The 16,623-nt window shown below is 43.3% G+C and overlaps 1 long non-coding RNA gene across 2 annotated transcripts; it reads left to right on the top strand.

The window, feature by feature from the left end:
- Positions 1 to 1,005: 1,005 nt before the first annotated feature.
- On the top strand, positions 1,006 to 7,708 carry LOC147825068 (uncharacterized). 2 transcript variants are annotated; one of them, XR_015441289.1, is made up of 4 exons: positions 1,006 to 1,478; positions 3,713 to 3,912; positions 5,522 to 5,649; positions 6,170 to 7,708. It is a non-coding gene; the product is annotated as an uncharacterized LOC147825068 (long non-coding RNA). The 2 variants fall into 2 exon arrangements; XR_015441288.1 differs by lacking the exon at positions 6,170 to 7,708 and having other exon boundaries at positions 5,522 to 5,873.
- Positions 7,709 to 16,623: the final 8,915 nt, after the last annotated feature.

Here is a 16,623-nt window from a genome sequence, read left to right as displayed (position 1 = left end):
CCATCCAACTGTGTTAGTGACTTTCCTCTCTTTGCTAAGACAAAATACCTGACATCCAAAGTTAAAGGGGGAAAGGTTTATTTGGCTCACAGTTTGTAGAGGTTTCAGTCCATAATCAATTGGCTCCAAGGCAGAGTGGCACATGGCAGGGGGACAACAGTTCATCGAGGAAGAAAACAGCAAAAGCAACAAGAGACCTTAAGAGTGTCTTTCTGCCCCTTTTATCTTATTCAGACTACTGGGATTAGGGTGGTGCCAAACTAATCACTCACATGTAGTGGTTTAGTAACTGCATGCCCTTAATCCCAGCATCGTACACTCTAGATTCAGCCACCTTCAGAATAGCCCCATCTCACTCGTGTGAGACTTTGGGGGAACATCCAAGCACAAGCTGTAATACCAACCATTGACTGAAACCTCTGGAACTGTGAGCCAAAATAAACCTTTTCTCCATTAAGTTGTATTAGTCAGAAATTTTGTTGCATCAATGAGTAAGCTGACCAATACAACCTTATACTCATTTAATTCAAACAGTAAACTTGGAAGGAAAGTACTGTATTGGTACTGTCCCTATACATGGTGGAGGTAGGTGGGTGTCTGGCTTCCAAAGCTGTAGTGTCTGACCCACTCATGCTCTTCCAAGAGAGGTGAGTCCTGGCCATGCTGTCTGTTATGGCTTTGTAGCTACTTTATCCTTTTACTCTGTGAGCAGGACTTTATAAAGCAGGAGAGGACTTTATTCTCTGCTCTTTGAGTAGGCTCCAGCTCCTCTCTGTTATATTCCCATGGCTCACTGGTTTTCATTATTATAACAAATATCAAAGTTTATTAGTGCCAAATGTTTAATGTATCCATTTTCCACTAGATTTTAAGCTCCATGAAGGCAGAAACTGTGTCTCTATTGCTCACAATTATACAAAATATTTTTCACAGAGCATGGTAGGTGGCACCAAATACTGAATAAGTAAGTGAATCTTCTAAGATCATGACTGAGTTTTTGTCACAGTGAAAAATCTTTTTTTCTTTCAGCCTTGAGAGCTCTCCTTTTCATTTATTACATCTTTTCTCTTTCTTCTTGTACCCTTTCTTCCCATCAGAACATGTTGCAAGTGGGAGACCCAAGCTCAGAGGTAGGTCTTTCTGAATTTTGATGTTTCCATTCTTTCCTTTACACTGTGTTCGAAAGTCTCAGGGAGGCTTCTGGCTATGGCTCATATGAAACCATCACACGGCTTCCCTTTTGCTTCTTACTTTCTACTTCTACCCCTAACACTAATTTTTAACTGGCTGCAGCACCATGGCAAGAAAGCGCCACCCTTGAATGTCCTGCCTACTCAGCTGAAAGCAGCAGCTGTTCCAATAAGCAATTTGATGTTCAGCACCTGAGACTGGCTCCCTCCTTCCAGCAAGACTGCAAGCTCAACAGAATGTAGGAAAGCACGGACAAGTTTCCTGATGCAGCAAGGAGAGCAACACAGGTTGGGAAGAGATTTTTGCATGCTGAGAACTGGCTCCTATGTGAATAATTTCAGCTAAACTTTTTTTGATGAAAAGACTTTAAGTGAGAGATGTTTTTCTTATTATCCTATTGTGTCCCAAGTGATATACTGGTAAATATGACTTTTCCTCCCCCAAATCCCTGGTCTGTAATGTTTGCCAGTTTCCCTGGTATAAATCTTCCCATGATGGCCAATTTCAAGGTAGTGACATGGTCATTGAATGTACAGTAGAGAGGTGATGTACATAGCCAGGTCCCATAAATAGTGTAAGCTGATCCAGTACGCCACTGTCTGTCTTGACTCCCCACACCTACAGGAAAACAGAGTGGCTAGGGTAAGGTTTGAGCTAGGCCTGAACTTTCTCATAGACCATGTTGGGTGGTGAGATACAGAGCGCAAAGCCAAGCCAGTGCACACAGCAGACAGACGAGGCCCACAAGCTGGGGAGGACATGAGCAAACATCCTGTCTGGTCGGCCAGGGCTGTGGGGTAGTGGGAATCAAGGTCAGGATCTCAAACCCCAAGTTTGATCATAGAGGCAGGCACCACTGACCATCTGGGGGACCTTGGATATGTGACTGAAGCCTTCATGTTTTAGCTAAAAATAAGGACATACAAGCATACCTCAGAGATACCACAGGTTTGGGTCCAGACCATGGAAGTAAAGTGAATATCACATTAAAGCAAATATTGCAACAATGTGAGTCACACTAATTTTTTGGTTTCTCATTGCATATAAAAGTTAGACTTACACTACATTGCGGGCTATTAAATGTACAATAGCATCATATCCCTTCTAAGAAAATGCACATACCTTAAAAATATTTTATTACCGAAAATGCTTTATTGCTAAACAATGCTAACAATTACCTGAACTGTTGGAGAAAATGGCGCCCACAGACTTTCTCATCACAGGGTTCCCACAGACCTTCAATTTGCAAAAAATCCACAATATACTTGAAGCACAATAAAGCAAAGCACAATAAAATGAGATATGCTGTGTAATAAGAGTCCCAATCTTAAAGAGTTCCTGTAATGATGGATTATTATAATATATGTAAAGTGCTTAGCATGGTGCCTCACTCAGAACAAGTGCTCAATGTATAGCAGCTATTGAAACAAGGCTAGAATGCATAGGAATGGGTGGAGCTTCCTGGGCAATTGTCAGTCCTAAGGAGAAGTATTTGTAGCTTCCCTCCAGGGTCTGACCATAGATGTGTTTGTGTGTCAGGGGTGGGGGGTGGGGATCAGCTATCTCAAAGGGTCAGGTCAGAGAAGCTCAGTGTAACTATTGATGAGAAAAAGAATCAAAACATTTTTTGATAACTGATGGTACATTTTTGCCTATATTCCAAACTGCTAGAAAAGACTCTCATTGTAAATTTTCACTGTGGCAGGCTATGCCCCAAAAAAAAAAAAAAAAAAAAAAATTAAAATGGATATGAGATGGCTGAAGAATCACTGAAAAGTACATTTCAACTTTGAAATTCTGTTCAAAGAGAGATTAGAAATTGTATATAAAGAAAAGGAGAAGAGGTGAGAAAATTATTGTACAAGAGCAAGATAATTGGGGACTAAGAGAATATATATAATGTAACACTTATGTATATACTGTACATAATGTATAGATACACACACATATGATATGTATGACAAATGCTTGTTCTTCATGAGGGTGTCTTCCTGTGTGTTGGTTAATTTCCAATAAATCATTTTTTTCACAGGGATCCTGAGGTAACCAGACTCTAAACTTGAGCAAAACAACCACTAGGGATGTATTTTGCCTTTTCTTCTAAGAGTGTATTATGTCCTTCTAATGGGTCTCCACTCTTTCTCCTCCCCTAACCATCTTCAGAATAGCAGTAAGTGGGATCTGAAACATATTAAGTCACATTACATGAGTTTGCTGCTTGGACTCTTGGATGCCCTGCCAGCCCATCCACACTCTTCACTGTAGACCACATCACCTTGTGCGATCCAACTCCACTGCCATCTGCTCAGCCCTACCCTGCTCGGGACCGTGAGCTCCACCAATTCTTCTTTCCTACCTCAGGGCCTTTGCATAGACCCTTCCTTCCTTGTGCCTCTTCATTAGTGATGGTTCCTCTCTCACTACTGTTTGCTTCCTTAGCTTTCCTGGGTGGTGATTTCAAAAGTATATTTCAACTCTGTTTGTCTCCCTCTAAAGCTTCTTTTTTTTGTTTCCATAACAGGCATTTGAAAAGCTATATCTGGTAAGATCAGGAAATAACTATTTTTCACCCAACACATCTTCAATCCCGCCTGGGAAGGATTTGCCAAGGATGAGAGCATGAGCAAATCCCAGCATCTTACGCCATCTTTGAGCATTAAAATCATCTTGTACTTCATTGTCAATAGAAGGGACATCATGGTGGCCTTAGGCGAACTGTAGGTAGGATATGGCTTCCACGGGCTCGTGCATGCTTGGTCTCAACACTAAATAAATGTAATTGACACCTTTTTGCAAATATTTATTCAAATTTGCATTTGTGTTACTTTCTCCCACCAAAAACTTGAAGTAATGATAATGACAAGAAATCATCTTGTTTTCAGATATTAAAGAATTCAATACAATTTAATGTCCAAACACCAGGTCCTCCTCCAGATTATATCTTCTTCCCTTCTTCTAGGCTTGAGCTTGACTTAAGGTCCCAGTGAGCAGCAAGGGCAAGAGTATTGGATCTCCTCTTGCTGACCCCTTCCTGGACCCTGCTGGGTGTCCACGGGTATCTTCAGGGTCAAGGTGAAAGGAGGGGTGTGGAGTGTGAGCAGAGAGTGGGCAGAAGATGTCCTGCTAGCCGATGCTGTTTGCGGTTCTCTCTGGCTGTGGTTGGATTTATGAGCTCTCATGGGATCCAGACCTCTTGCAAGAGTGAGTTGTTAGAAGAGTGAGCCCAGCTTTGTGGGCTCTTCTGACACCATGTGATATTCTGTCCTGGCCAGAGCTGAACCAATGCCAGTGCCTTGCCCTTGAATCTCCTAAACTGTGAACTAATAAATCTCTTTACTTTATAAAGTAATCCAGCCTGGGGTAATTTATTATAGTAAGGAAAAATGGACTAATACAACTCTTTTAAAAAAATTGTTATATATGCTTGCAATACATAATAGTTACACTCACCTTGGGGGATTCAATATGCACATAAGCATATTGAATATTAATCTTTTTTACTTCCCCTTACCCTTCAGGCTCTCTCCTCATTCCTAGGCCCCCTTCCCATCTCCAAACAGTATACCTCCCTGCTTCCTTCTCTCTCTCTCTCTCTCTCTCTCTCCTTCCTTCCCTTCCTCCTTGTTTTTGCTGTTTATAATATTTATATTTTTGGAGACTAGTACATCTCTTGACTGTCAGATATCCTCTGCCAAAGTAGATAAACAATTGCTGACTCTTTCTTGGGAACAAGTTACCCTTCTCCAGGAGGCTTCCATCCCATCATGCACCCTTGGCCCAGTGGTTCCCTGCAGGCACTTTATGAGCCCTCTGTGATGGTGGTCTCACTCCATGGGCCTTCAGCATGACTCAGGCCAGGCATCTTGCATGGTGCCCAGCCTGCCTCTGGTATCACATTAAGCACTCCTTACACTCCAAAGGACAGGTTGTACCCAAGGCAGCGCTTTCCTCTTACCCTGCCCCTGGCCACTACTGCCAGCCTCTTGGCTTTTTGGTTTTTTTCTGGTATCTGTGCACTCGGAGGTGGGAAATCACACCAACATTTCTCATCACTCTATGCTCTGGTCCTGTGGTGGCCCTGGGACCTCAGAGTCCTATCTCCAATAACCTGCAGTTCTGCACCTTCCACTCCTCACAGGAGGAGGTGACCGTAGCTCATTGGACCCAGGACTGTCCTGAATGGGTCATCTATGCCTTTATACTTCTGGTTAAAATTTGCTTGGGTGGTGGGATTTATTTATTACCAGGGCTTCTGACAAATGCTAAGATAAAACCAAAAATTTCATTTGATATGACATCCTTTGTAATTATTTTATTTCTTCTTTGTCAGGAGCTAAGCTGGGCCAGAAAGGGGGCTGGGCTCTCAGATGTAGGAGGAACCTACCAAAGTATCTTGGAGCCCAGATGGACGGCCAGGGAAGCCTTTTTCCCACTTCTCATAGTGGAACAAGCCAGAGGGTAAGCCTGAGGAAGCTCCTGGTCCCAGGGAATGGTGCCATGTTTGGGGTGGGCCAGGGAAGACATGGGGCTGGCTCACGTTGAGGAAGCATTTCTATGAATGTGTGGACAGGAAAGGAAGAGTGGGGAAGGCTGACGTGGGAAGTACTGGGTGCCAAGTACCATGGGAACAGTTATTTCGGGTGTTCTCTTTCTGTCATCCATAGCTGGACCTTTCAGAGAAGTCTGAAGAGGACTCAAAAGGGACATCTAGGGGCAGGGATAAAAATATGGGAAGAGCACCAGCCAGAGGGGCCTAAGGGTCTGGGTTCTTTACAAGCCCCTGCGGAGCTTGTGATATACTTACTGGCTGTGCCCATGTCTGGGGTGGGGAGGGCAGATTTTGGCCTGAGAACATGCCAAGTAAGGCAGTGCAATGCCCTGTGGTCATGTCCAAGAAATAACGCATAGGCTCTGCACCAGGATTGGGGAATTCCTCATTTTATTCATGTATTTATTGTCTTTCTTTTCTGGAATGAAGTCCCCATGAAGAAAAAACACAGAGGTGGCCATGGGGAAGGGATTTGGTAAGTGTGTGTTGAGTAGGAGTAATGCCAGTCTAGTTAGGTACAGAGGGAGCCTTTGCAGGGCCTTCAGGGAGCCACTTGACAGGTGAAGCCTGAGTCCCCAGAGCTGACAAGGCTAGTCATTTATTACTATTATAATACATGTATAGGGAAGAAAGGTTATTAGGATCAAGGGAGTGAGAGAGGCTAGAGTGGGAATGGCTTGAGGTAGTGGGTTTGTTATGGATGGGTTCTGAGAGGGAACTTGGAAAACACCATTTGGCTTAGAAACTTGACGTCAGACTCTCCCACACTTCCCAGAGCCATCTGTCTTGCTATCTCCCGCCTCCCCAGAGGGCTGCAGAGCATGCAAATAGCGTTGGGAAGCGTTCCCAGCTCCCCACCAACACCCAACAGGGAGGCAAAGGAGAGGGTGGTGTTTTTGAATCTCATTTAGTCCATTCCTTTTGCTGGCATGGACATTTCATTCCCTCTGGCTACAGATCAGTGCTTGTATTTTTTTTTCTCCAAATCATTTTTACTCTCGTTCATCCTCTGTCACTGCTTCATGCTTCTACTGGATTTTAAGCTTCTGTTTATTGAATGGGGATGAGAGTATATTCAGTTTTGTACAAACACACAAAGGAGAAAAGAGATTTGCAAATGCATGGCAGTCGTTACCGTATTCTAGGAAGTTTTGATCCATGAAACTTATGAACTTTAATCTCCCATCCTTGGCCAAGGAGTGAGGGTGGAGGGAGTGCTTATTGTCTCTTAAGCATTTAGCCATTTGAAGACAAATTGAGTAAAGCCACAGAGCTATAGAATCCCAATATTAGAGAATTTGCAATTCCCACAATATGATTTTTTAAAAGTTTTATTTTGTTTTTAATTGACACAGAATTTTGTACATATTTGGAGGTACAGTGGGGTGTTTCAATTCATTGTGTGGTATGGAAAACATTTTTCTCTTGGGTGGATGAGTCCAGAGTACAGGAAAATTTCTTGGCAGGTGTCTTAGCTGGAGACATCAAAGCTCTTTTCATTCTGTCTCACCTGAGTTGCATGTTGGAGGAGTAAAGATGGGGTCAGTAGAAACTGAACACATTTTCACAGCTAAATAAGTCAGAGTTTTGAATATCTAGTGGCAGGCAAGGCAAGAAGTTATCAGGGCCCAGGAGATTTGTGTAGGACAGACAAAGAATGCAAATGGCTTTCTAGGCTGGTGAGGCAAAGGGAGAAGGGACAAAACTGATCTGGTATTCTCTATGGCAGGGAGTAGAGAACATATTTTGAGGTATTTGATGTCTGACTTTTAGCTTGAAGATGTTTTCTGCTCTGTGCTCTGCCTGCTATCGACCACCCTCACCCAGAACTTTAGCAGGAATCAGCTGCTCACAATGCCCTTACTCTGGAGAGTAAATTCAGAGGGTGATGTGGTAGGGAAGTGACCAAGGAAGAGAGGGAGGATCTCAGACTAGAAGGTATAATAGGTAATGTGAAATAGGAAGAAAAGGGGCAAAGGGGAAGGGGAAGTGGGAGGGGTAGGGGAAAGGATAGAAGGGAATGGAATTAATATGAGAAAAGGAAAAAATGGAAACAAAGTCTTTGTAAATAGAGAGGGGTGGAGGGGTTGAAGGGAGGGCAGGGGAAGAGGGAAAAATAAGAACCAAGAGAGGTTATGTGAAGGTGCAGATTTCCAATGATGAATGTCATTATATTGTATACCTAACATGTACCAATAAAATAATAAAAAAAAGAAGCTGGAGGATCCACTAGGCATTGTGATGCTGTAGGCATTAGACTCAGGCAGACATGGAGAGAAAGAAGCACTTTCATTTTCAAGAGGAAAGTGTCCATTGGAAGAGAGTGTGTGATTCAGAGTTCATCTTATCTCATTGCATCTTTGAAAAACTCATACTTTTGATGAATTCAAATCACTGGTCCCAAGCAACCAAGATCCTGCTGGACAACAGACCTGTAACACCACAGATTGCCTGGTAGACCACATCTACCTGCAGATCAGAATTCTTTGGGTCTTGAAAACCATTATATATATATATATATATATATATATATATATATATATATATATATATATTCCCCCAGCCCACACTTCTCTGCTTCCCCAGGACATTTTGATGCATCCTGTCAGATGCACCTGGAAACCAGACATTCCTCTCTTGACAGGTTTCCTTCGCTTTCTAAACTAGGACTGTCTCCTGAGATGGGAACAGGTCAATCAGATAGGACTGATTTTTCATAAGCATGCTGCTTCCCTCTGGCTGGGTTTGGTGTTCTAAATGATCACAAGCCTATTTTCTGATAGGCTGCTCATCTGTCAGGGCTGGAAGCGACAGTGGTGATGGATCGTCTCATCTCACAATCTCATTTTGCTGCAGACCCTGAGCCTCGACTTGGCCAAGGTCACACAGCTGGTGAAAAGGAGGGGATTGAATTTAGTTTGCAATAAACATCTCCTTCTACAGTGTGCTACTCTACATTTTTTGAGACGTATACGTACTTTGTAGCTCAGCTGAAATCTTTTTATTTTGTTTTTTAAAAAATGTGCATATACTCTTCTATTAGCTAATGTGTCTACTCATTTTAGGAGAGGTACGATGCACAGGGCTATGCCTCAAACAGAGAATGATCCAGTCCCAGACTCCTTTAAGAACAGTATATTATTAAGTGTCATGTGTTTCCCAACTGTACCTTGTGTCTGGGATCTTGGCAGAGAATATTCAATCCTCTGCATGTATATTCAACAGAAATTATTGAAGATCTTGTTTCCTAGTGACTGTCATTATTGAGTTCTGCAGTGATGAGCTAGGTCATTTCAGATCAATGTTTCTGTTGAGAATTAAAAGAGCAAATAAATACACAGGATGTGAAATGTCTGGCTAGGCTAAGAAGTCAGGCAGAGTCTGTGGTCCCCATCCTGTGGGAGGAGGAAGCCAGAAGAGGTGAGGTTCCTATGCAGAATAGTTTTCCCTCCACTTCGAAGAGACAGCGAAGAGGCTGAGGATGCAGAAGTGCTCTGACAGTCTTACGGGTTGGGCACATTTGCAGGGGATACTGTACCTAGGACAATGCTTCTCAGCCTGGGCACTTTGGCCCTCCATAGACATCTGATAATGTCTGGAAGCATTTTTGGCTGCCACAATTGAGGGCAAGTCCTGGTATCTAATGAGTAGAGGCCAAGATGCTGCTTAAATTCCTATAATACATAAGATGGCTCACACAACTTGAGTAATTTCTAGCCCACGATGCCATTGGTGCTGAGGTTGAGAGACCCTGGTGAGAAACTCTTAGGAGGAGTAAAAAAGGATGGAAATGTACCAGCCCTCCCAAAGACTGAAGCCCAGCTTCAAGTCATCTAAATCTCAGAAAATCTCTGATCAGACTTCCAGCCTAGATGCTTGGCAGAAGCCGAACGAAATCTTCCCTGGAGCAAGGAAATGTTACCAGGGCCTCAGGCATACACAAACAAGGACATTTGAGGTGAGAGGGAGCTAAGGAGTCAAAGAGCAGAAGATGTTAGGTTTCTTACATGGCCTGTTAATTGGATGCTAATTTACTTCAGACCTTACTTAAAAGTTTAGAATGTATATTGTAGTTTTCATAGCAAACCCCTGAAAGAATGGTGATTTTATCCTATCTAATCTAAAATCTTTTGTATGTTCAAAAGAAATCAAGAATCTAAAATAAATAGAAAATAAGGAGCAATAGAGTAAAATTAATCCCAATGATATCAGTGGTACATTAAATTAAATCTAGCATTCCCATTCGATGGCAAAGATTGCTAAACTAAGTAAAAGGAACACAATCCGACTAAAAGATGGAATCTTCTCAATCATTCTAACCCTGAAGAGCAAATTTTCTCACAACAATAATTTTCATACTGCCTAGCGGTGTACTGAATGATTGCTGTGTTATGCCGTTAATGTGTTTTCTTGTTTAACCCTTACATTTGGTTTTATTGTTATTTTTTTCTAATAGATGAGGAAACAGTGCCACAGGGAGGTTTAGCAACCCATTACATGGCTAGTTCATGGCAGAATCAGGACTTAACCAAGCCTCTCTGGCTCCAGAACTCACACTCATTACTATGGCTAAATCTAACTGCTGCAGGCTTAGTTCTATCCTTCCGTATGGCATTTCTGGGAGAGTCTCCACAGATGATGTCTTGTTCACCAGTAATTAAACTGTGTTTCTCAGAACATGTTCCTTTATTTATTTTGTCCACTTAAGATAAAACCTCTCATTATCCCTGTACTCATTTGACCACATTTTCATCCAGTATTCTTTTGTTGCAAGCAACAGAAACGGGATTTTCTTGCCTTAAACATAAAGGAAATTTACTGGAAGAGCATGGGAGAGTTCATAGGATTGACAAGAAGTTCGGAGAAGCAGGATCAGAAACAAAGGCTCTTCCAGAGAAAGGTGCAGAGGAGTTGGGGAGAACACAGAAATTGCACTGAGAGGTGCAAGTGCCAGCCATTTTCACTTATTTCTTTTTTGTCACTTCTTTCAAGGTCCAAATTCCAGCAAAGGAGCATCTGGTTGGTCTGACTGGGTCAGATACTCGTCTCCCAGTTAGGGGAACACAGGAGATTTCACGTGACATTCCCACCAGGAGCAGTCAATAGAAAAGTAACATACAGAAGATGCTATGGGGCACATTTACCAAAGGAAGGTGGAATAGATGTGGTGCGGCCACGAATTGCATATGTCTATGTCCCTTTAAAAAATTCCAAGAAGTTCTAGTATGTTTAATGAGTTTTCAGAACGGAAATTTAATAAGAACGGAGTGCACATACAGAGACAAAAAGACTGGGATCAATTATAATAAGATATAAGTAATTTTCTTTGAGTTGTAGGAAGAGGGGTTGGTTCTTTTTTCTTCTGTTGTTTTTTCCTATAATGTGTATTTATTACTTTTTTGATAAAAAATAAACTTTATCTTTTGAGATGAGTGGAGTGAGGGAAAAGAGTCCTTTTGATGATCCGAAAACATATTCACTATCCATTAAAAACAGAAAGATATGTTCCTCTTGGAGTACAACAGCTGTCTTATGTCTTTATTAAATTCTGAATAGGAATTCTGAACAGGAACAAGAAAGACATAACCTGTCCCCAAAAGCCCCAATTTGAAAAGGACTTGTGCCAAGGCTCGGATGCAGAAGGAAGCAATTTCCCTCCGTTTTCCGCTTGAGCAATCCTTTCACACTTTGAAGTTTGTTTCACCAATAAGGTGCTTCATTATTTTTCCTTCATAAAGAACCTGTGCCGTTAGGCGACACTGTTGACAACTGCCCGGCCCAGATGTGCCACCCCCTGCCTTTCTGGGTAGTGGGTGACACTTGGGAGGGTCACAGGGACGGTGGGAGAAGGAGGTCCTTGTACAGAGTTTGGGAAGAGGGGAAGCTGTTGGCCCACTCACCGCACCTCTGTGCTATATTTGGGAGACGGATCCTCTAATTCCTAGCCTAAGGCTGGGTCATCAGATGCACTATCTTCTGTCAACCCTTCCCCCGCCTCCTGCTTCAATTTTCATGATCAAATTTTTCTGCTCCCTTGGACCACTTAACAAAGAAGTTATGAGACCTCTCCATCATTCACCCTCTCTAGATCCTTCCTTTTTTGAAGCATTCCCATTTTTGGGTTTTTTTTTTTCCTCTTCTTCTCAATGTTTCTCTTGGCCTCTGCACAACCTTTGTATCTCTGGGGATTTCTGTCCTTGCCTCTGGGCCCTTCTCTTTCTATTTAGTTCTTAGAACCCATTCCGGGATTCTATTTCAGTCCATCCATCTAGCCATCTGACCATGGTGCAGACCGGGAGGGAGGTTTAACCAGTCCCAGCCACTGTCCTGTGCTCTCCAGTGTGGGCTGCTGCTTGCTGTTTCCCTTTGTGCTACGGGAGAACCTCTCATCCTGAGCTTGGATAGTGGGTGCCTTCTCTCCTTCTGCCAATGAATCCAGCTTCCAATACCCAGATTAGAAAAGATGGGACATAAAAAAAATTTGTGTTATCTTGGCATTTCCTGTTCTAGTAGCAGATTTCTTGTGCTTTGATGACTGCAGAGTGAGAACAGAAATCGTTAAGTGGAGGGGGAGTTCTAGTGAGAGAGAACGCTTTCTCCCATGGGTCTCTGGCTGCTCTCTGCACCCCTCCTAGCAGATCCCACTCTGTGCTGACATGGCCTATTCCAAGTCCATATTTTGACCTCTATGCACAGTGCTCCAGGAGGCAAGGATGCTCTCTCTGAGGCCATTGTGCCCAGTAGGTGTTCAACAAATACATGGATTAAAGATATTTTTATCTTCCTGAAGATGTGTTCAAGCCCGGCCACCCACTGAATATGTCCCGATGTCCTCTGTGGCACCAACTGATTCAAGCTGAGAAGAGTAACACTAAGGAGGAGGCTGCAAGTGGAGAAGGGAGGTGGAGGAAGAGCAAGTGGGGAGGAGGAGGAGGAGGACAGCTGCTGCCTCCAGAAGTCAGGACCAGAAGGAACACTGCTAAAACAGGGCCAGCGGGGGATTCCTCTAGTCCTCCCATCTCAGAGGACCTGATCGTCCTGGATTATAAAAGTGATAGTAACAACAGTAGCATCCCTGTGTTATCCATCCCCCATCACCACAGTGTGCTCCTCGGGTCTCTGGATGTTGGTCACTTCCTCTCTGGCAGGGATGACCACTTTCCACATCCAGTCTGCTAGTGAATACTACTTACACAGCACTGCAGAAACTGTTCCAAGTCCTTTACATGTTTTAATTTGTGTTGTCTCCATGACAGTCCCAAATGTGTGTCCTATTAGTACCATTCCCATTTTGCAGATAAGGAAATGGAGGCTGGGGGACTTGGCTGAGATTGCACAGCTAGTAAATAGGACACAAATCATGAGACCAGAGATGAAAAGCAAACTTTCAACAAAACAGATTGGACAGTTTATTTGAGCAAAGATGATTCATGAATCAGGCGACTCTTAGTACCCAAAGAGGTTCAGAAAGCTCGGCTCTGCTGGATGGGCACTGAGTATTTATAGACAGGAAAAGGCCGAAGAAAGCAGTACAAGGAGAAAAAAGTAGATTGCTTTGGTTATTCCAAGCTTGCTTTCCCTGTAAAGGTTAAAGCAGAGGAGCTTACTTATGTTGGCTAAAATTGCTCTGTTTGGGGATGTGGCTGTTTTCTCTCTCTTTCCCAATTTCTTGGAAGGTGAGACAATGACTATTTTGGCTTGGTGAGATGAAACTGTAGTCTGAGTGACTCCATTTTGGTTTGCTCTTTGGGGGCCCCGTGGAGGAGCTTATTCCGAATCAATGGTCACCTAGAAACTATTCCTAGTGCCAGGCAGCCTGGCTCCCAAGCCCAGTCTCCTCACCATGGCACTCTCTGTGATGGTGATATTGTCTCTGGGACAGGCCTGTCTCCTGAGGGGCGACTGATTACGGCTTCTTTGGGATGGCCAACACCTCCTGACATTTGGGTCCTATCTTGTTCTCCGTATGGTCACCCAGGACTGTCCAGAGATAAAATGAAGATGGCCTGGGGAGCTGGAGAGAGGGAGGAAAGGAAGGAAGGGCGGAGCCTTATACAGCTGCCTTCTGCAAATGGGCATCTCCCTACTCCCACCTCCGGTGTGTTCCCTCTCAGCCAAGAAACCTGTGAGATTCCTTGAGCCTCCCCTTCCGTCGCACCTGTGTCCCCACAGCTTTCCCCTCTAGCCTCCTAAACCTGCTCAAATCCTCCTCTTGCAGGGATGACCACTGCCCACATTCAGGTCTTCTCAGCCCAGTCTCAGGCCACTGCCACAGTACCTAACTGCCATGCCTGGCAGTTACACCGATATCTAACCCGGTACTTTTCAAACTCCTTAGAACTCAGGTTCAGAATTCTTAGGTCTGGGAAGGGGCCTGAGTGTACACATTTCTAACAAGTCCTCAGGTAACACTGATGGTTAGATGTCCTCAAGTGCTACTGATCAGAAACTGGCATATTTGGGGAGCCGTTGTGCTAACTTGTACTCTATACAACCTTCAAGAAATCATCTACAACAGAAAACTCCTATCTTTAACCCTGACTGTGACTCCCTATTTCCCTTAGGAGAAAGTCAAAACTATTTAGCATAGGAAACAGCTCACCTCCCCAGCTTCATCCTGTCTTGTAAGTTAATTGCTGCAGCAGAGCCACTCCTGGCTCTGCTTTCATACCCCAATACTTATCCACAGTGCTCAGGACATAATATGTGGCAGTTGTTATTATTGTAAGGTTAGAGCTGATGTCCACAGAGGTACTATTATTAGGGATAGCTAAGATAGTTAGAAATATTATAGGCAGTCAGACAGGGCTAGGTCCTCGAAGAAGTCAGTACAGAAGATAAGAACACTTTACAACTGTGGGTGGAGGTGCATCCACTGAAAGCCAGGCCTCAAGACAAAGATGGAATGACTACAAATATTTCCCTGAGGGATAAACAATAATGATCAATACACTAAGTAGATATTAGTCACCTGGGGTGGGGGACCAAGACATCCTGACCCATCCCTTCCAGGAAAGGTCCTTGTTCTTTCCACGGACACTTGCTGTGTGACTTGCTTCCCCACTGGATCACTATTACCTAAGGGACTATACCTGTAATCTTATTGGTTGACCACAGTTTTGTCCCACCTTACACCTCCCTCATGATTTTGTACCCACTTCATGATTTTGCTCTATAAAGCTTCTCTGAGAAGTGGGCTTGTGAGCACCCACTTTCTGGGTCCCCTCCTGTCCCTTCTCAGGCAGGAGCTATCTATCCCTCAGTAAATACTCCCTACTCCTAATTCTTTGTTGTTCTTTAGACTTCATTTCTTCAATTTTGGGGAACATGAACTCGGTGTATGGAACATCTAGCAGGTTGGGTGTTACATCTGTTTCCCCTATATCATCCCTAGATCACCTTGGGAGGCAGGCTGTGGACTCTGTTTAGGATGCAGCCTTGAGTGTCCCCCGGATGGCTTGGCTGCAGTTGTTAACATGTGATTTGCTGCTTGATCTCTCTGACTAGGCTGGGCCAGACCCTCACTATTTTCTGGGCCCTTTACTCTTTGGGTCTGGTTTCTCTACACGTTTACAGGGCGTTATCTGAGACAGATTAAGTGTCAGCTTTGTGGTGGCAGCTTCCTTCAGGGAACTCCTGCTAATGATGCTGTTGATTCAATGAGTGATCTTAGCTGGGTACCATCAGTTTCTCTATAGCCTGCATCCCAGGCCCTTCCAAGGGGAAACTCCCTGATAATTGTCCAAGTGATTACTATCAATGTCTGGAGTGTTCTTTTTTTTTTTTTTTTTTTTTTTTTTTTAACCAAACCAGTGGGAGTTGGGAAGGTGAACTGGGAGATAGGATACACCATGTATTTGGTTCAGAGACTCCAATGACAGTGTTGCTTTCTGATTTGCTCTTATCTTAAAATCCAGGTACCTTAGGACTAGAAAGTTCCCAAAGAAATATGGATATGCACAGTGATTAGATTTCTCACCCTTTGCCCCCAGCTCTAGCCAAACTATTGTGTAGGTGTTTGGGTTTCCTCTGGGGCTCCAATCCCTACTTATACAGTTAGTTTGGAGGATATGAGGTCTAAGGACTCGTCCTTAAAAGTCCTGAATATTGTCATTATGGCAACTTTGGCTGTTCCTAATTAACTTTGACCTTGTTCTCTTTGCAGCCTCAGGCTAAGCTTGTGCCTTGAGCTAAAAAAATACAGGATATATTACAACTGGATAAGAGGCAGAGAAGTGGGCTCTTAAGAAAATCAGTTTGGATTCAGCAAATATTTGCTGAGCCCCCTGTCATTTCTGGTGCCAGATTCACTTATAGAGACCCAGATTCTGTCTCAAAGCCTGCTTTTCACCAGGACAACTGTGTAAATAAGTAAATAAATAAAGCAATTAAATAGATAATGAGGCGCCATTGTTTTTATGACCTCCACAACCAGTTGCTTTCTCTGTTATATTTTAATTGAATTTGTATGCTTGATTTAGTGTCTTTGGCCTCTGGTTTTCTTTGACCCTACAATTAAAAAAGTTTTGCTTTTGGATTGAAGACATTTCACAAAATTTATTTAAAAATCTCAGTAAGACTAAGGAAGAGGACCAAATAGCAGTTTCCTGATCCACCCACAGAAGCTCATCTCAAGACTATTGAAGCTGTATGTCAGACTTTGTTCTGGGGACAGAGACAAGGCTATGTGTTCTTTGCTGGTTTTACTTTCAGTTTCACCTCTGAAGAAATGTTTTGTGAAAACAACTGGAGCATCATTGATATGCAAAAAACAAAAACAAAAACAAAACCCTGAAATACGTAATGCACACAATTCAGTGAATTTGGACCTGGGATTGTTCTTGTGACTGTGGGGACGCACAAAGATAGGACTTCAGTGTCAT

This window comes from Heterocephalus glaber, unplaced genomic scaffold, assembly GCF_053883595.1.
Source record: "Heterocephalus glaber isolate CG9 unplaced genomic scaffold, H.glaber_assembly_v1.0 deba00001509, whole genome shotgun sequence".
In the NCBI taxonomy this organism is placed as follows: Eukaryota; Metazoa; Chordata; class Mammalia; order Rodentia; family Bathyergidae; genus Heterocephalus; species Heterocephalus glaber.
Note: the sequence above shows the minus strand (reverse complement) of the source record. Positions and strands in the feature narration are given on the sequence as shown.